Source organism: Rhipicephalus sanguineus, chromosome 2 (genome assembly GCF_013339695.2).
Source record: "Rhipicephalus sanguineus isolate Rsan-2018 chromosome 2, BIME_Rsan_1.4, whole genome shotgun sequence".
NCBI classification, from domain to species: Eukaryota; Metazoa; Arthropoda; class Arachnida; order Ixodida; family Ixodidae; genus Rhipicephalus; species Rhipicephalus sanguineus.
This window is the reverse complement of record NC_051177.1, coordinates 89,889,787-89,910,152: the sequence shown is the minus strand read 5'-3', so window position 1 is coordinate 89,910,152 and position 20,366 is coordinate 89,889,787. Positions and strand designations below refer to the sequence as shown.

General features: G+C 49.4%; 1 protein-coding gene across 5 annotated transcripts in view; it reads left to right on the top strand.

Annotated features, from left to right (window-relative positions):
- The window catches only part of LOC119383346 (LIM/homeobox protein Lhx4), a 134,015-nt gene that overhangs the window by 49,698 nt on the left and 63,951 nt on the right, over positions 1-20,366 (top strand). For 2 of the 5 annotated variants that reach the window (XM_037651425.2, XM_049412481.1), the window contains exon 2: positions 1,664-1,759. The exons of 1 other annotated variant lie outside the window; for it this stretch is intronic. The gene's annotated coding sequence lies outside the window, so the exon portion shown is untranslated. 2 more of the 5 variants (XM_037651428.2, XM_037651429.1) reach the window with 2 other exon arrangements.

Genomic DNA, 20,366 nt, shown 5'->3' with positions numbered 1-20,366 from the left:
AAATCCTAAATCTAAGTGAGTATACGGTACTCGAGCATTTACGGCTCCATCGAGAATGTGGCCGCCGCTGCCGGGATTCGATCTCGCGACCTTCGGGTCAGCCGTCGAGCGCCGTAACCACTAGACCACCGTGACGGGTGGGTCAATAGTCTTTTAGCAAGTTACAGAAATACGGTACGCAAATACGGTAAGGCAGTACGGTAGCGCTCCTCTTTTCCCGTCGTTGTGCTTAAGCCGCTCCCAGTTACAGTGACAGTGCGTCCCCCGAACGACAGGTTTCTCGTTAACGATGCGTAGGCTGACAAGCAACAATGAGGCGTGACGACCCAACAGTAATTTTTTAAAAAGCTTTTGTGGTGTTGGGGTGCCTTCACTGGCAAAAGCACAGCGACCGGGAAAGCAGGAGCGGTATACCGCCATACCGTATACCGTATTTGCGTACCGTATTTCCGTAACTTGCTAAAAGACTCTAACAATACATTGTGTTTAGCGGAACGCTTACACAGGCGTGTCAAGCTAAGTCGAGAACTTCTGCACATTGAAGTTTGTGTCGTCAAAGCAATAAAGAAATTAAACGTGGAAATGGTTACACGGGTAAAAAAAAAAAGAGAGAGAAGGAGGGGAGAAAAGGTACAGCGTAGGACTCGGAAATTAAATTTTGCAAATCTTTATGAGCATTAGACTTACCTCGCGCGTCGCAGTGTTGACGCCACGTACTGCTGATTTCAGCTATACATCCACTTATGCTTGAAGTCACGCATGCTATAGGCAGATAAACCGTGAAGTGTGTTGGCCTTAATTAAATTATCGTGGAGATTGCGTTCCATTACAGGCCTGACGTGCTTCTCTTGACGTCGCGCGAGTATTGAGCTCGTTCAATAATTGAAGTCGGCGAAGTCGCTTGTTGGAATGCGATATACACAATGAATGATTTCTGGGAACTCGAGCCGGAACGCTATATTGATTATACTAAGCCGGGATACTTTTTTCTTGTTACTCGCAGTTGCTCATATGTTTCGTTACTTTTCCTTTGCACTTGAAGAGATACTGGACGCTGTACTTAGTCTAGTAATCTTATCAGCTTCGAACGGTTCTATACCGACCGTCCTTGTGGCAATCTCTGCTCATTTTCACAATAGGAGATTACACCCTTTTGGTAGATGAATGTGACGTTGTCTTGCACGTATCGGCGCGGTTTCGAGCACCCAGTGAAAGTGAAGCGTTGTATAAACGCGCGCGCGTAAAGATTGGAGCTACTTTCGCTATTCTATAGTGTCACTTTCCCAAGGCGCTTAAGGAGTTCGTGAGAGCTACAGGTCGTGACAAGAGAGAAAAAAGTAATCAAAACCCGGGGTTTTTACTTGACAAAACCACGATATGGTTATGAGGCGTAGTGGCGGACTTCGGTATATTGCTTACCACCCGGTGTTCGCGCACCTAAACGTCACCAACCTCTTCCGACGAAATTTTTTGCCTAATTTGTTCAATATCATTAGACTCCTTCAGCCATTTTGCTTCTAGTTTTACTGACTGATTTTTCTCAAGACTGTGAGCGTATAATCTCGATAATTCGTAATGCAGCCTTCAGTTAACACGTTGGGGAAATGCTTAGTCATATCATGCACAAATAACGTGTTAATGTATTTCGCACATTTTATTGCAGTTTGACGCCGGCAGCTCCGCTCTGAGGACCACAGGACAATTCGAAAGCGGCGCATCTCGGAGTGGAAGAAAGATGGACACGAAATAGCGGAATAAGGTGAGGGCTTCGGGAGCGCATTTCTTCTGCACATACATCTCTGACGTCGTGTGGCACAGCTTCACAGCTGGTAACAGCATTGCGTAGTCCATTATCGAAAGCTTAACGCGAGTGAGACGGAACCTACCAGATTGGTCGACGAGGTGGACACCCAAGACATAGAAGTTGCCTTTAGATTACATTTGACGGTAACATGCTCTTGGTGATGGAAAATACTGTAGTAGAAAGAGGGAGACTGTAACTGTAAACGTATGCGCGGCTTTTACAAAGTTACAAGTAAAAAGATACTCAAGTTACTCGAATATATTCAGAAAAAAAAAAATCGCGCCACGCACGCACCAAACAACGTAACGAACTACAGCTTTGAATATATATGTAGCCAACATCCACATGGTAACGAAACTGTCACCTCTACTCATGGCGCAGTGTAATGTAAAAATCTCGCGCTCCTAATTTCCCTGCGCAGTGAAACAAGTCCGGATCTAACGCGCACAAGTTGCACGCAGGAAAGAACAAGAACTTTTGTTTTAGACTCCAGCAAAAAAAAAACAATAATAATAATAAAAAACGAAGCGTTTGCCTATCCTTTATTGACGTTAAAAATGGACTTGCCAAGATATATTTCCTGTCCGTAATGTCCTACGGGACAGGAATTCAACCTTGCTCGTGTATGAGGTTGATTGCGTCTGGTTTAGCAAACCATTGCAATTATCTCTCTCCCCACCCCCCGCCCATTTTGTTATTTACTTACTATCTCTGCACACCGCACGCACATGCCCTCCTATTCAGTTCTAGTTTAATTACGGCGCTACGCAATAAAATGGCGATATGACACGGCGTGTTTTCTTTCTATCTTTCGGAACCAGGGCACGTTCAAAAATTTTTTTCGATATCTGACCCTAATGAGATGGTGCGTATATGGCCCCGTTGTGCGGTCTCATACGGCCGAGAATGTTTCCTATTACCAGAACCAATTTCCTTGCTGATAAACAGGGAATCTAATTAAGTGCATTGAGTGTCCGCGGCACGCGCGTCCGAATTCCGACGCGTAATTGACCTGTCAGAATTTTCGGAGTGAATCTTTTAATGAGAGTCAAACAGGCCAACTTCGAAGGTCACCCCTCCCCCCTCGCCCCACCCCACACTCTACACGGGGTCTATATAACACACCAAAATCTTTGTGCCAGTAAAGAGTCTCTCGCCCTTGATAGCCCTTCCTTCATGATGACGCTCCGGGACGCTAAATGTACTTGTACAACGTCGACCAAATTAGCGCTCAAAATGTGACGCGGCGTCTGTCGCGGGAAGCTTCATTTCATAGGTGCCAAAGCTGTAACATTGAAGCTACGCGGCGATATCAGCGGCGCCCTAACGTGAAACGGTTGTTTGCCAGCGGGAGTGCGTGCCTTTGAACTATATATCTGTAGTGTCACTGGAACAACCTTGAGCGCGCCAGCCAACAGCTTATCTCGCACGTTTCATTTCGTTTCGCTGTCCACATACATACTTATCATCTAAAAACCCCATACCCCGGTTATCTTGGCGCGCGAAAGAACAAAAACATTTTAATCAAAACAAGCGTGACTTCTTATTTATCTCTCTTTCTATCTTTCCTCATTCATTCCTTTAACGAAGTTTCCGACATCCGGGAGTGTACGTAGCGTGCTGTTGTGGAGGGCGACGCGCAATACCGCGTTCAGGGCGCCGTAATTACTCGTAATTACCTTCTTGAATCTGCGGGACATAATACTGTCTGAAAACAATGGGAAGTCGGGGGAACTGATGAAACGACGCGAGCACGGCGCACGATCGAGAAAAGAAAGCGATGACTATAGCTGGGCCTCCTCTATCTTCGTGACGACGAGATATGGGCTCATGCCGATCCGTATATATATATATATACTCTATGCTATACGGGTTCTTTACCATCGCGGCGGCGCGCTGGCTTGCCTTGCTCCTGCTGTGGGGTCTGAGCAAGATCAATATACCCGTTATATGACTGCTGCATGACTGTCAGAAACAGGTGCGTCCCGAAGCGAGGTTGTGTCTCGCCAGCCCCCAAAAGAAGCTCAACAAGAGAAACGACGTACGGGCCTCCGTGGGATGGCCGTCAGGTGAAGTTAGGTGCAATACATGTGAGTTACGTTTGTTGCATATGTGCGTGAGAGAAGCGCGTTTTTACACTCGTGTTTGCTTATTTACGTGTGTTACCACGTCATGCATACATATACGAAAGCGCGGTGCATTTTGTATAATAAGTAAGAGAAGGTTGAAGGGTAGAGGTATGAGGTGGGTGTGGGAAGTGAGCGAACTGTCGCTGCCAATAAACGATGAAGATCGATCTTAAGCTTGCGGTCGTGGAGAGACATCCCGCAGGCGTCATGGGACGGTGCGATCGCTTGCGTAATTTCAGGGGTGGCGAGGACCCGGGAAGAGGGCCGTGTTGTATAAAAAAATAAAGCACAGAGAACGATGCGAAGCAAAATAATAACTGGGCGGGGAAAGGTCGAATACAGATCGCGAAATAAGCGCGATCGCAAACAAAAATATTGCCGTGGAAGGAAGGAAATTGCGGATGCGGGCGCCGCAAAACAAAAGGGGGTCACGACGACGCCACCGCGAGAGAGAAGAGGGAAAGAGATAGAGCGTTTAGTCGCGGTAGTGGCGGAACGAGAGAGGAGGAAGGAGAGAGTGAAAGAAGAGTAACACGGGGGAGGGGGGGGGGAGTTCGACGCTGCGCGAGATCGGAAGCGGAGGAGGCGAGAGGTTATAGCGTGGCGGCCGTGGAGCCAATCTCTAACCGAAATAACGCAGCCGCCGCCGTTGCCGCGGAGCGAGCGACCGTTCTTTTGCTGCTGCCTACGAAGCACGCACACACACACACACACACTCCTTCGCGCTACGGAGCTAGCGCAGCAACAGCAGCAGCGGCGGCAGTTCCACACGGATGACCTCCCGCTGGTTCCAATCATAACTCCTCTCGGCGCCCGGCTTGCTTGCTCGCCTCGACCCCCCCCCCCCCCCCTTCCTCGCCGCCACCCTGCACGCGAAGAGGGGGGCAAAGCAGGCAGGCGATTCGAGGATGCAATTCCTCTTTTATATCTCCTCCCGGCGCCGCAGCAGCACCAGTGGTTCCTCGGTGCAGTCGCGGCCAGAGACGCAATATAGGAGACCCCCCTCCCTCCCTCCCTCCCTCCTCCTTCTATCCCACCACCGCCACCAGCGGGCCTGCTCCTCTTCGAATGAAGTCGAGAAAATGAGCTGGGGGAAATAAAACCTTCCGTCGAGGGGCGAAAGCCCGAAGGGCGGGGAACGGCAAGAACACCCCCAGTTTTCTTTTTCTTTTTTTGCTCGAGAAGCACACAGGCTCAGCGACAGCGACGGCAGCTCGCATTCGATCGGGCATTTTAATTTAGGAAGGCAGCAGCCAGCGGCAGCCAGGCCCTCCCCTCCCCCTTCTATCTCCTGTGTTTGTTGCCGGTCGCGGCTTGCGGCCCGGGCGGAGGCGGGTGGCCCATTGTTGCGCGGTTCGGAATTGCGTCGCCGCCGCCGCTACCAGCGTCGCAACGAATTTCTTTTCTCCCTTCTTCCACCGTCGGACGGCAAGATTCGATACCCGGGCTCGTTATAGGCACACCCCGCGCTCATCTCTCTCCTCTGCGCTACATCGCAACCGCGGTCCCCATATCCGTAGCGAGAAGCAGCCCGTACATGCGGAACGAGCCCGCGACGTCGCGCGAGGCTCGGAGCGCTTTCTCATCATCGGCCGCTAGCGAGATGAATCCTGCGTCCAGTGAGCCGAGGAATCGAACAGGAGAGGATCGAGGCTTCTTTTCATCTTTTCTTCTACTCCTTATATTCTCTCCTGCACTCACTACGGATGCAGGAGGCTTCTTCGACGCTGCGGAGGCGGCGTTTCGCTGTTGTTGTTCATGGAGTGCTCTAATACTGTTACGTGAAGAGACGAAGACTAGAGGCTGTAAACAAGTGTATTTACAGGAGAGTGCTCGGGCAAGGCAGCGGCACACAACAGTCTCCGAATCGTCGTCGTCGTCTTCGCCTAATCGTCTTTTGATGGCTGTCCGCAGCATGACCCCCGGCGGTAAAAGCGCCGTCCCGGAGCTTTTAAAGTTATGGGTCAGATACACTGGAGTAGGCCTTGAGTCGACTGACGTGCACGATGTCACTTGACACCGCGGCAGAGGGTGAAGGAGGACTGACCAGAGTAATCTCGTAGGTCACGGGTGTTACTTGGCGGATGACGCGGTAGGGTCCTGTGTATCTAGACAGGAGCTTCTCCGAAAGTCCAACATGACGGGAAGGCGACCAGAGCAGCACGAGCGCGCCAGGCGAGAACTGTGCGTCGCGGTGGCGGGCATCGTAGTAATGTCGCTGTGTATCTTGCGAGGCAGTCAGCCGAGTACGGGCAAGTTGGCGCGCATGATCGGCAAGTGCTATGGCATCACGTGCGTACTCGGTAGTTGGGGTGGCAGCCGAAGGAAGAACAGTATCAAGTGGCAGAGTGGGTTCACGACCGTACAATAGATAAAACGGCGAAAAACCGGCAGTGGCGTGTCGAGAAGAATTGTATGCGAACGTGACGTAAGGGAGAGCAATGTCCCAGTCATGGTGGTCATTCGACACGTACATCGACAGCATATCCGTGAGGGTTCTGTTGAACCGCTCCGTGAGACCATTCGTTTGCGGATGGTATGAAGTGGTCAATTTGTGCTGAGTGGCGGAGGAACGCAGAATGTCGGCGATAACTTTAGAGAGAAAGTTACGGCCACGGTCAGTGAGTAGCTGTCGTGGAGCACCATGGAGCAAGATGATGTCATGTAAGAGAAAGTCCGCGACGTCGGTGGCGCAGCTGGTGGGGAGAGCCCGCGTGATGGCATATCGGGTAGCGTAATCAGTCGCCACGGCTACCCATTTGTTCCCGGTGGATGACGTAGGAAAGGGGCCGAGAAGATCAAGTCCAACACGGAAGAACGGCTCTACGGGAACGTCGATTGGTTGGAGATGACCAGCAGGGAACATCTGGGGCGTTTTGCGACGTTGACAGGAATCACAGGCAGAAACGTAGCGTCGAACAGAACGGAGGAGACCGGGCCAATAGAAGCGACGGCGGATACGGTCGTACGTGCGCGATACACCTAGGTGTCCTGCAGTTGGAGCGTCATGAAGTTCAAAAAGAACAGGTCGGCGTAATTGTCTCGGTATGACTAGAAGTAGTTCAACCGAGTATCGAGCGAACCCAGTACTGCAGGCACGGATAAACAACAATAACAACAACGAAAACGACGAAGAGGGAGAGAACGACGACGGTATACACATAATGAGATATGAGCGTGCCATGGCAAATAGGTTTCGCCATGTGCGCATTGTATCTGTCGTGATTGTTGCGAGGTCGAACGGATGATGATGATTCGATAACGCCGCAATACGACAGGCTGCGTTATTTACCCCGGCTTAATTAAGGACGCTGTCTCCCCGCGTGATATGCGACATTGAGCAGCGGCAGATTGGCAACGGCGAAATTGTGTTGTGATTCTGCGCGGTGAATCATTTTCCATAGTTATAGCTAAGTATGACGAGGCCGGGGTCCGTATATATTGAGTTATACACCGGAAATACCGGAAATGTTGGCGCGAGCAAATTGACCGTGCGCATTGCGCTGTCAAAATTGCGATCGCTCCGCAATGAGGTGCATCATACTGCGTGCCAGAGCCTACATTAATAATTAGGTCTTCCCTGACTTCCCTTTGTGGGAGGGGGCAGGGGGTTATTTCCTGCTGAATGATGAATTCGCGTGTCATAATTAGGCAGTATTTAAGCGCGTGCTTTGCATGAACATTATGAGGTACTGTACACTGTAGCAATACTAACGTACATTGCAACATCACTTGTAAAATTCTTATTATAGGCTATATATTGTTGATGATTCATTTTACATTGTGTCGTCTTTATAACTTTGCTACCTTTCTATCTGTCCTCCTCCCTCCTGTAATTGCTTTTCAAAGCTACATGCAGTATGTTAAACTAACTAACTAACTAACTAACTAACTAACTAACTAACTAACTAACTAACTAACTAACTAACTAACTAACTAACTAACTAACTAACTAACTAACTAACTAACTAACTAACTAACTAACTAACTAACTAACTAACTAACTAACTAACTAACTAACTAACAAATGAGTGGCTGACAGGCGAACGAAATAAATAAATAAACAAACGTTTTTTTTTTTTTCTCGTTTTGTAAGAGAGCATCTGTGAGGCATGATACGTTCTTTGCCGTGGCAGTTCAGAGAATTTGCCATTTCCTAATTTGATGTGTTTCGAGTTCATGGTAACGCATACAGAAGCCCAGGAAAGTTATAGTTACAAATTTAAAGCTATATAAACTGTCCCGAAGTCCTACGTGCGCGTTATTATCACGTAACTCGTGTAGTTTAATGAGTCCCACGTAACCCAATTAGTTTGGTGGCTGTGTAAACATCGCTTGCTCTAATACATCGGGAGTATCAGTCTAGTTTTAGGTGAAACGAATGATGACATCCAAACAGTGAGGTGGTTTTGTAAGAGCTACAGCCGGAACGGATATTACATAAGACAGCAACAAAAATAGTAAGTCTAATGGAAAGCGGATGCCAACACAAAACGCGTGGCTTCTGGGAATCAATCAGCACCACGAATTGCGTGTTCAAGTAAAAACATACAATAAAAACGCTTCGTCAAACGCGAATCCCTATTGCGCGGAGAGCAGATTATGAAGGCGGCCTTGCAACTCCGTATCGGGCCTTCCCTAATCCGCCCAAATGAAACTCGGATTAGCCAATCCCCGTCCGGATTGACGCGGAAGGCGATGATGGGGACAAACAACTCCGGTTTGCGTGCCGCCCCGCCGAGGAATCTCGTCGCTTTGTACGAAGGCGTTCGCTCGTCGCAGCCTTGAGGATCCGGCACATTCGTGCTTGCAACATCGATCTTGGATGTTTGCTTTCCCTTATAACGGATCGTGACAGCTTTTTTTTTTCTTTCTTGGTAGTAACATTTTATGGCCCGATTCAGTGCCAACGAGGGCGACAGAGATGAAGGTACTTTTTAGTTTAATGACTGCGCGTGTGTTCTGTGTAAACTATCGTTGCATGTACGGCAGCAGTCTGCTGATTAAGATGTGTCAGCGCGACGTTTGTTGCCAGATGTGGCGCAGTAAACGCTAACATTATAATACATTACACTGCCTCCGCGATAACGCCCTCAAATGCCAGGTGGTGCGTATGTAGTGTCTAAAACATGACTGCACGCTACATACAGTGCGTGTGCCCGATACGTGATGGCGGTGAAGATTCGGCTCATGCCACAGTAATGTGGGCCCGGATTGCCCGAAAGATAAAGCTTACCTGTGGCGCTCGTGCTGGTGCTCGGTGCTCAGCAGTCATGACGACCAGGTTACTGTATACACCGAGAATGGAATTGCGACTGAATCTATTTTTTTTTGTTTCATCGTTCTTTGCTTTCTTTCATATTCAAGTGCCTCGATCACGCTCGAAATTTTCTGATATGACGGGTGCAGTAAGAAAGGAGGTGAACTCATAAAGAAAGGAATGCTGAGTCCCGCTGGCTATCCAACAATCATAAATGAGGAGGATTTATTAAAGTATGAGCGGTGGACTTCAAAAAGTTAAGCTGTAAGCTGACATTTTGGTCAAACATTTCATCTTCCTTCCATCCTTCAAGTAAGTATCAAATAAAGTAAAACCATTATCTACGCTCAAGGTGGATGTCGGAGGTGGAAGGCTGGTTTAAACTTTAGTGAAGAAAGTTCAGTGTCTGCTATATCGAATCTCTATACACGGACAAGCAGGAAACAAACGAAGACTATCCGACCGCGTACTGCATCGTATGAGCGAGGGAAAAAAAATTTTCGCCGTGGGAACGCACGAATGCGAACATTTATTTTTCAGGTCAACCACGTGGTATGCACCTATGGGCAGTTTTTGCTGAGCTAGTCCAGCGTATGTATAGCTATAGGAGAGTGGGACGATGAGGGCCCCAAATACGCGTAGAAGATAATAATTTTATGAAAACTGTTAATGAGCGTCATACGCTATACTATAGAGATCCTAATTTGTGTCGCAAACGATCTAATCAAAAACTTCAAGTCCATCGTTCCAACCAGCGTGCATTTCGACGCCGATGAATTCCATATCAGAGACATGACTTCGTGCTCACAAACATAGGCATGCGCAGGGTTCCCCATCAGAGGGGGCAAAGGTTCATCGCAGCGCCCCCCTACCCTACAAAGTCAATGTGTGGGGTAGATTTTGCCCCCTCCCACCTCTTAGGTAACTAGAAGGGTCAATGTACAGGGCAGATTTCGCCCCCCCCCTCTTAGGTGATTAGGGGGGGGGGGCATCCCCCCCCCCCCTGTGCGCACGCCTATGCTCCACAAAGGAATTCTTACTCTAGTATAATTCATAAAATGATGCGCGCTAGCTAACTGTTCGTAAATTTGAACATATACGCCAATAGGCGGTCGTCCAATATAGCAGTAATGACAAGCAACCCGTGCATACAAGGGACCAAGTGCAACTATGTCGCTTGTAGCCTAAGCACTTATTAACGCACATTTACGCCATCTTTTGGGTTTATTTAATGTGCTCTTCTGCATTCCTGCCACGGGCGTAGTGAATTCAAAACACCGCAACGCACTGTCATTTAATGCGTGGTCATCAGCGTGCTCGTCACTACGATTGACAGTGCACCTTGTTTTCAACGTCTACGCGACCTTTGTATGACCCACGTAGAAGAAAGAGAAAGAGAGAGAGAGAAAGGAGCAGATTGAGTAGTCAGCCACAACGATTGAGTAATCAGTCCATGGTATTCATCTATCACGTTCCTTCTCTCTTTTTTCTGTTGATGCGAGGTTGGCATTTTAAGGCGATTGTAAGCATGTTATCCGAAAGCAAGCTTGCAGTTTCTCGAGTTGTTTCTTAAATAAGTACGTAGAAAACTGGTTAAAAGAACAAAAATTAGGGAAGAGGACGGGTGAATAACGGCTAAATAGAGCCGAAAGGGCGCGCAGCGCAACACGGACAGGCGCGCGTGATTCATGCGTCCTGATTTCGAACAACGCCTGCTGCGCCCGCGAAAAAGTTAACCCTCTACTCAGCAACTGTATGGGATCCGCGTTACACTTCTCTCAGCGCCGATTCTTTCTTGCTTGGTTGTTGTTTCTTTGTTGTTTCTCGCGCTCGAAAAATAAAGAGTCAGAGAAAAAAATCTTTCGACACCACGAACAGAGCTGGCAGGCTTTGACGTCAGCTTTCTTCGGATTTTCGTACAATTCTTGAGTGTTCGTTTTCTTTTTCTTTTGGTTCTCCCCTACCCACTCTGTTTCGGTCCTCCCCTAGTCACGGCCCATTCCTCCAGTAACCTCTCCCACCCGTCCGTACACGGCCCACACAGTGCGTGTGTAGCGCTTCTCGCTTGAGCTCCCAACTTTGCCGCGGCCGCACTGCGCCGACAGGCAAGCCCGCGCCAAGGAGAGCACTCGCGGCTCGAAAGCACTCGTGCCTCGCTGGCCGTCGCGGCTCGAAAAGCAGCGAACCGGCCAGCGAGGCACGTTATAACGTATAGCTGCGCAAGCCGAATCCCAGATTACGCCATAATTTATAGCCGGAGAACCCAGGGACGCCCTATTCTCCGCTCTTCCTCTTTCACCTCCCTGCCCTCCCTCCCTTCTTTTATTCGTTTAATCTTTGCTGCCTCTCACTCTATTTATTTGTCGTATATTTACCGCAGCGTGCGTCTCTTACAGTAGCGCCGTTTCTTTGACTTGCGCGCTTCTCCGGGGCGCAGCCCGCCGTCTCGGTTTCCCTTTTAATCCGCCGTGCTGCCACAACAGGCGCTGCTCCCGTTTCCGGCCAGGCGCCGCGGATGGTGCACCCCCCCCCCCTCTCACCCCTCACGCACATACACACGCCCGTGCACCCTCCCTCCCTTTTCGGCTTTATATTCTGTGTCAAATGGAGCCAGACTGTTCTGAGAGGCCCGCCAGCCAGTTTGTGGACTGTTGATTGCGTAATGAGCGGCGCATAGGGCCATGCGACTACAGCAATTTTCTCAAGTAAGACATGACGCGGCTTTAGAAACCAAAACGAAAAAAAGAGCACGAAAATATGTGTACTGGTACTGCATTTGTGCTTGGAACACATCTACGAAACCCTTACGGCGTGGCTTCTGCCAACGTTTGGCGCGTTCATTCCTCGTTGCGCGACAGCCAGTGTGTCGTGGACAGAACGTCGAGGATCTGTACCATGCACGCAACAACCGCTTGCGTGAGTGACCACAGCTGCTTCTCAGCGAGAATGATGGCGCAGGAATCGGACTCAAGAAACAGATGACGGGCTACGCCAGAAAAGAGGTGTTTGTTTGCTTATCACAACTTTGTGGATATCAATTATGGGCAAGCGGCAAAGATAACTGAAGGCTGCGATATTACATTTTGGAGTTAAATATAAGCATTTCGACAGAAATCTGTCTGGCTGGGTGGAATATTTAGGAGGTTAATATGGCTCCAGCCAAGTTTAAGAGAGCCCGACGTTTCGGGACCGATTCGGCCCCTTCCTCAGGGGGTGACTGTTAATGTAAACATTTCGACAGAAATCTGTCTGGCTGGGTGGAATATTTAGGAGGTTAATATGGCTCCAGCCATGTTTAAGAGAGCCCGACATTTCGGGACCGATTCGGCCCCTTCCTCAGGGGGAAAGGGCCGAATCGGTCCCGAAACGTCGGGCTCTCTTAAACTTGGCTGGAGCCACATTAACCTCCTATACATATTGGAGTTATGAAAAAGTTACGAGGCAAGGTGCAGTGGAGGAACTCCGTGTTAATTCGGCCAGCTGGGGTCTTTTAACGGGCTCATAGATCAAACCATACACGAGAGATTATTGCAACTCGCCCCGATCCAACTCGCCCGACCCGCGGCCGCAATCAAACCCGGAGCATATAGAGCTCAGCTGCGCGCCGGGGGAGGGGGGGGGGAGTAAATTGCTGGAGCACGCGTCAAATGCGTCGTCCAAGAAATCAAAGAGCACTGTTACAATTAACACGCAGCACCGACGTCATCGGGACCGAAATCAATGTCAAGTCAAACACTGTTTTAGCTAGCGCAATTGGGGACGGGGCTTGAAAAGTAAACAAATGATTTGCTAACCACCAATCCTCGTGCGGCTAATGTTTATGTAGGAAAGCGTGAATTCACCGAATATGTGCAAGTGCATTTACGGCCACATTTCACTGACCGGAAACACTACAAAGCCCATAGCAATGTTGGCTGTCTGAATATTTGCTATAGAGCCACGAGAATCATGATTACATCGCGTACGATTCGGGGCAGCAGCGCCTAGAGGGCTCTTTGTTTTTCAGTCACATTATCACTGCGTGTGTGACCAGTTGCGCGAGATCACTTGAACCATTTAGTATGTAACGCACTTATATCATAACCGGAATGAGCGTTAGGTTGCAATTATCAAGATCGCAACCAAACGTGTATAGATATCTTTTCGGGTACAGCGGCATGCCGCAGGCAACCGTCAATGACAGCTATGAGGCAAGCGTGCTTTAGGCACAAGAAAGGAAGAAAGACAAAATCACGAAATTCTGGAATCACGAAGTGCACAGAAAGATATACAGCGGAAAAACACTTGAAAGAGCAAACGGGGACGCTGCTATCCGAAGAGCGAGAGCCGATCCCTCCCTTCGACGCTTGAGGCGCACCGGAATCGTGATCCGCACATCGACGACAAACGAACACGGCCGTTGCCTGCCGTCGAGATGCGCTGCAAGCGTGGAAAGGCACCGACTGAACGCCGAAAACAAACAGCATCTATATGAAACAGCATCTACAGGAAAGGCTCACTGAACTGTTCCTGATGTTCGCGCGACCGTATATAATATAACATTTAGGGGAGGTCGTATTCGTGACGCATGCATAAGCGCCCCATTCTGCAATCTTCCGCGTATGCGACGTTTTATTTCATTTTTTTTTTCCTGGAGCGCGAAGGCTCGATCGCTTTCTGCCTTGATAAGTCAAAATGGTAGCACTGTGTAGTGTCGTGCATGCTGTCATGTGTTTCAGTCTCTACAGAATCGAAATAAGCTCGGTGTCAACGTGCTTTTTCTTTGCTTGCTGTTACGCAGGCAACCCCCCGACGTCGCGGCCTGTGTTCCGTACTGCATTGATATAGAAAATTCCACGACATTCGCTGCGCTTCCGCTGTTTTTCCGCGGTGCTTTCGTTGATCACAAAAGTTATATCTAGCACCCGCCTGCTTCTTTGTTACTGATTTAGAAATTCAGGCCACGTCATCGGCAGTACAGTCTTAACTACGTTCTGTTCTTGTTTAGAGTTGGCAGCAGTTTAGAACGTGACAGCGCACGCTTTTGTTCTTACGTCCGTGCATACTGCACTTCCGTCTGATCTGTGACGTGTGCCTCTTTCGTTGTCGTCACGATACGTTCCCGCTGTGTCGTGGCATCATTGTCTTCGTGCAGCCGCTGTCATTGCTATTTGCATGTCTTGGTCGTGCAGACAACGTCGTTATTTCGGCCTAACTTCTCACTGTTTTTGTTGTCGCTGTGTTGCCGTTTAATATGCAGTTGTCGATGTTTCATTAGGCTACAAAAGTTCGACACTAAGTTCGAGGCGCTGGGAAATCGGGGCAGTAGCTGCTGTCGCAATTAACGAGCGCAGAGCTAGATGAACAGATTAAATGCCTTGATCTCTTTATATCTAACACTATATATAGTATCTGTGAATTGAGCGCCTCTCGAACAAGAAATAAGGACACAAGGTAAGGAAGAATTTGAAAAAAAAACAAACAAATACTGTACCGTAAGGCTCTGTAGCAGTATTGTCATGCTAACGAGACCACTGCTACAACACCCTCTCGGGCGCTACGATAATCCCCGTTGTGTTACTGCTAGGGTGTTTGAAGACCTGCTCAAGAACATCGGAGGAGTGTGCTCCTTATTCCTGTGCACCTCACTTGAGTCTCCATTTGGAAATGAAGGAAACCGTGCCGGGATGTGTGTGCGGCGCATTCATTGAAACCTGTGGCTTAAATCACGCAGCATGCCTGCTCTTTCGTATGAATAGTTGTTATATAAAGGCCGGAAGAACCTTTCCTGTGAGCACTTGCGCCGTTCATTTTGTCGGTTTATTCAGTGCAACATACTGAGTCTATTCGATGACCTCTAAGTGACCGAGGTCGGATTTTTCGCCAGAGCAATTAAGGTTAAAGCGAATAGTGGAAAAGTAGCATGCGTTCTATATCGCGCACGTATACTATAGCTTGACAAATAATGGCGACCGATGAACTTCGAGCGGCAGAAAGCGGCAAACGAAACTGATTATCTTACATTATATAAGCTTGAAATTATAACTATCAGCACTTGAATATCGTATTTTTGTCCCGCTGCCTATACATCATTACTTGAGCCGTGTGGTAAAGTTCTTCCTGTAATGGTCACAGACTTATCTGAGCTAAAGGTGACGTGACACGTCACGCTTAGTCGCCCACTTCGCAACCTTCGGGTAAAAATTCTAGAGCAGTGCATGGAAACGAGCATGTTAATAAAGGAACAGTACATATAAAAGAGAAGCTACGAAATAGGCAGTGGTACGGGACTCTTGGAGTGCACGCTGTGAAACGCGTACCGAAATCGGCTCCTTGTTAAAAATGCGGGCACACGGATCTCCGTACCGTCGCTGTATGAGATTGCAAACGGAGATATACAACGTTGAGGCGTCTCGGTGACGCTGACCGCATGGGGATTAGGTGGGAAATGTAGCCGCGCCAATGAAACTGTACGAAATGCTGCAAAACCGGAGGAGGTTGTCAGTATATACCGTAATTTCACTCGTGGAAGGAGTAGCTGCATAAGCGGTCGTTACGGAAAAGCGCCCGCACATTTAGATAAGAGTACGCACGTTAAAATATTCTTTTAATAGCATTACCACGTCATCCTATTTGGAATCCTATCGTCATTTATGTCAAAGTAGGCGCGGGTCGATGATGATATTTGTCTAACGCTGCAGGTGGGATGTGGAAGTTTCATTACCTGCGCCTTAGCGTTCACAGTACACCGGTTGCGATAGACGCTTTACTATTTCTTTTTTTCCGCATCGACATCCAAATGTGTGCGGGGACACAAAACGTAACGATAGGTTATTGCCCTGAATATTTAACAACGTGTTTCTAAAAAACGTGCCTTCGTGATTCATGACTAATTGAAATCTCGTAGGTCTTTGCCTCAGTAATACACACACGTCTTCGCTCTGGCTTACAATGCGTGCGTTCGAAACACGTAACGTTAAGCGCAGCTGATATTTTCCGAGAAATCGTATCCTTGGGGCGCGATTTCTGCCGAGAGAAACCGATTTCAAGTGAACGCTATCTGCCGGCTGTATTCTACTCAAGGCGCATCACTGTCGGTTTACAATATGCGCGAGATTCAACGATGGTTTACCAAGTGAAAGCGACAGAATCACATGCTGTGTACCACTGTTTCTGTTCTGCACAACTATTTTCCTGTATAGAATTACCAGTCGAAAACTTGATGAATCACGCTTGATATATACGAAGGGCACCGCAAACGCCGGTGCATACACAAAGTCTTGGTGCCGGTTAAACGCGTGAAGATATGGCATACACTGCTTCTTGCAACTGGATGCTGCGCACATAGACGGCCGGTCAGGGCTTGCACGAGCTTGAACTTTGCCCCGCTGTAATCTCCCGCGGAGGACTCTGCCGGTTGTGTGTCCCCGCCGCGTTTTCTAACGAAATACAGGGACTCTTTCGGAACGTCTGCATGCACGGACCTCCACCGAAGCTGTAATTCGCGCACCCATGCGCAGGAAAGTTGCCAAATCGAAAAAAAAAAAAAAAGAGATGCGGGATGGGCAGAAACAGAGATCGAATAGGCAGATTGGGCGCGCGCACACACTTTATAGTGACCACGGAGGGTCAGAGCTGTAGAGGCATATACCACCTGTCGCTACTTTCAAAACGACACGTGGAGAAGAGAAACTCACGTAGCTTCACACACTTGCCTCGTGAATTTGCATATTCAATGCATGTCGCTTTGCATTCGTGCACTTTGGGTGTTTGATTATAAGGGAGGGTAAAAAACCTCGTTGCAAATAAGACACCGTCCGAGATACGTTACATTGCTTCCACGTGATCGGTATATACTTGGTGGCGCGGTCCTTTCTTTTAGCGTGCTTCGTGCTTTTGTGCTTGCCTTATTTTCTTCGTTTGGAGTGACTTCGAAGGAAATGAACCTGGGAACGTCCTTGCGTGTGTGTTTTTCTCGAGAAGACCACGTACCACGGCGTGGCTAACGATCACTTCACACGCACGGCGATGGCGCCTGCCGGAGCACCCGTTCCCAAGTGGCTGTAGTTGTTTCTGATCTTTCCGGCCTGTACTCCATATATCCCTGTGAAAGTGCTGTCTACAATTGAATCTCGGAATTCGAGCAGGCAAAAGTTTAAGGCAGCAAGAAAAAGAAGCTGAGGGCGCCTTCATTGGGGGCGAAAACGAGCACGCAATACCACATGTCTCATTTCCCGAACGCCGGCTGTATACTATATACTTTATGCGTAAGCTTTCGAATAGCAAGTTTGCTCCCGGGGCTATACAGGTATACCAGAGCGTGAGACTGGGCACTAAGAAGTGCCCTTTGCCAAGAAAAGCAGCTTTGGCAGCTCGTGCTGCTCCCACGACTTTCGGCTCTTCGGACATACAGGTCTTGCTGTTAGCGCGCACAACCACCGCTCCTGTTTCCTTTTTGCCCTCACCGCCGGTGGTGTTGGCACGCGGAGTAGACCTCCTGCATCGCTGGACAGCCAGCTAAGCTCGAACGCGGTGAATAATGGCGTGCCGTTCTTCGAAGTCTCAAACGTTGTTCTCTCATGCCTCGCCATGTCCGCGCCGTTTGCCCGCCGCAGTGTATACGGCATGGATCTTCTTCTTTAGCCCCAGCAAAGGCGATTCGCCTCTTGCTGCTGCGATTTTCTTTTTCAGTCACACGAACGCGGGTCCGTGGGGCGTATATCTGCGTCGTCCTGGCCTCAGCCTAACGCCAGAGGGGTCCGAGGCACGCTATACACCTGCGTATACGAGGAGGACAGACGCCTTACTTTGGGGGCCTCGCTCACATACTTTCTGCTTTTTCGGTTCCACTTTTTGTTTTTATGCGTCGTTTGATTTTCCGTTCGCGTGATACACTTTCTCGTCGTCTTTCGAGCGAAAGTGTGGCGGCAACGCACGGAATCGCCGCACGCAGCATCGTGATGTGGGAGCGTGTGCATGGGCCACGAACTGGCCGTTGCAGATGACGATGGCTTTGGCGCCGCCGTACTATTTGTGAGACGGCGTTATGGAGGTGACGGGGCGAAGATGCAAGGGGGTGGCGGCGTCCAGGAACGCATGCACCGTAGACTCTGCATGCCGTGGCGTGATCGCGGATCGTTTGAGTGCAGCGGCGCGCATCATCGGTTGGCTTGCCTGCGCGCCACGGCTCTAGTGCCTGCTCTTGCGTACGGGCGCTTGCTCCTTCCGTACCTCGTGAGGCGAGGCGACGACGCAAAGCGCCTGCGCGCTGCCTTTTTCGGCTGACCGTAAAAGGAAACAACAGTGAGTACGCGTTGTTTCTCTTCAGGCTTGCAGTACAGAGCGAACTTTATATGACGGTCGAACAACGGGCAGCCGCGGCCGAGGGAAACGGGAGAGAATGGGAATTCGAAAAAAAAGAGAAGAAACCATCGACCCCTCGCGAGAGCGACGAAGAGGTTGGCGCTGCGTGAGTTGTTCAATGCTTGGCACGGGAGCAGCTGCATCCAAGCATGGGCCTTGCCTGCCTCAGCTTTCTTTCTGTCCGCGAGATGCAATTGTGCGTGCGTGCGAATCGGCACTAACCCGCTCTTCGCGTGTGAGTCGAAGAAGCCAAGGGGAGGTATATTGCAAAAGCGAGCATCGAACCGACGCCAGCGGAGGGGGGCCCCGAGCTTAGCATTGCCGATTACCGCTTCAAGCTCGAGCTATTGACAAACGCCCGGATTTGCAACGAGGAACGGCGCAGGATTGCAGCACCTGGGTCTCTCTTTTTTTTTTTTCTTCTCGCCGACAGCTCCTCCCCATGCCTGTATACCTAGAGCAGCCCGTGGATTGGAGCCCCGGCATCCTTCGCCTGATGCAACCAGCTTCCTTCCTTGAGCTCAGAGAGTGTGCAGTTGTTGTGGTTTTTCGGTTGTTGTTAGCGGTGGTCCCCCTCTCATATGTGTATCCCCTGCCGCATAGAGTGCATCGCGTGCGTTAGTTGCGTGTACGTTTTTCCATATAAACAAATGTACTCGGGGGAGGGAGGAATTGGATACAATTGTCTGCGCAGGTTCCGTCGAGCAGGGGAGAGGCGACGAGTCGGGGCTGCCGCAGCTCCCCCGCTCCCTTCACCTCGTGGCACCCGCATTTCTCGCTAAGCTTCACGGATCACGACGCAGTTTGGTTTCGCTGAGAAGAACGCATAATGCCTTTCGCGTCGCTTGCCTCTCGGCGTTCTGTCTTCCAACCTATCGAGCTGTCTTGATTTCTTTTTTCTCGTTTCTTCTTCACCGCTGCCCTCTTATCAGTGTGGATGATGGTGAAAGCTTCGACGTTGTATCGTTTCTCTCCGAAGCTCTTCTTCCCTTGGCTTCTTTATTGGATGCAGTCGCGCAATTCCGGTGATCCCTGTCAGAGTTTCGTATATGGCTCCCCTTCTTCGTGGCTTAAGGGCTCGAATTGACGAGGATGCAACGGGCGAAGAAGCCGGGCCCGTAGACTTGAGTGTGTATATGTATAGGCGTGTATGGCGTGCTGGTTCCCGGATGAATGGAACGCCAGGTGGCGTTCGGCGCTTTCAGGTGCTATAGTTTCTGAAGCGCCGGGCTCGTTGCAACACCTCGGCGAGAAGTGGCGTCAGTATACGTCGCCTTGTACCGGGGCCTTGAAAATTAAGTCCGGGGCACAAGAAGAATACCGCTACAAGTATATGGAATTTAGGCGCGCCTGTTTCTCGTTGTTGCACATGTTTCTACAACTGTCTGTAATACAGCAAACTTTTTAAAGTTTTGTAACAGTGGTAGTCTGGGAACTAACAAGCACCGCCATGCGCGGTCTCCAGATGACGCTTTATTACCGTGACTTGAAACAAGAATGTCATTAGATTTCTTAGATTTTCTAGAGCGTATGGAATCACCACTTCCTCCGTGTCAAATAAAAGACAATAATAAGCATAGGGAGGGAAGCTTTTCAATGTAAGGAAACATGCGTTATCAAGTATATAAGGCTACCCCCCCCCCCCCATTTTCACATTGTGCTCCGAAAACGAACAAACCAAAACAAACTTATTCTGTTCGCATCAACAGAAACGAAGGATTGCTGTATTTGGGAGCGAGTTTTCGCGATACAAAGCCGGTACGCGCAAGTCCGCGTTGAGCAGTAGATAGAAATGGTAGGCGTGTATCGACCGCGCCTTTCTAAGCGTCGG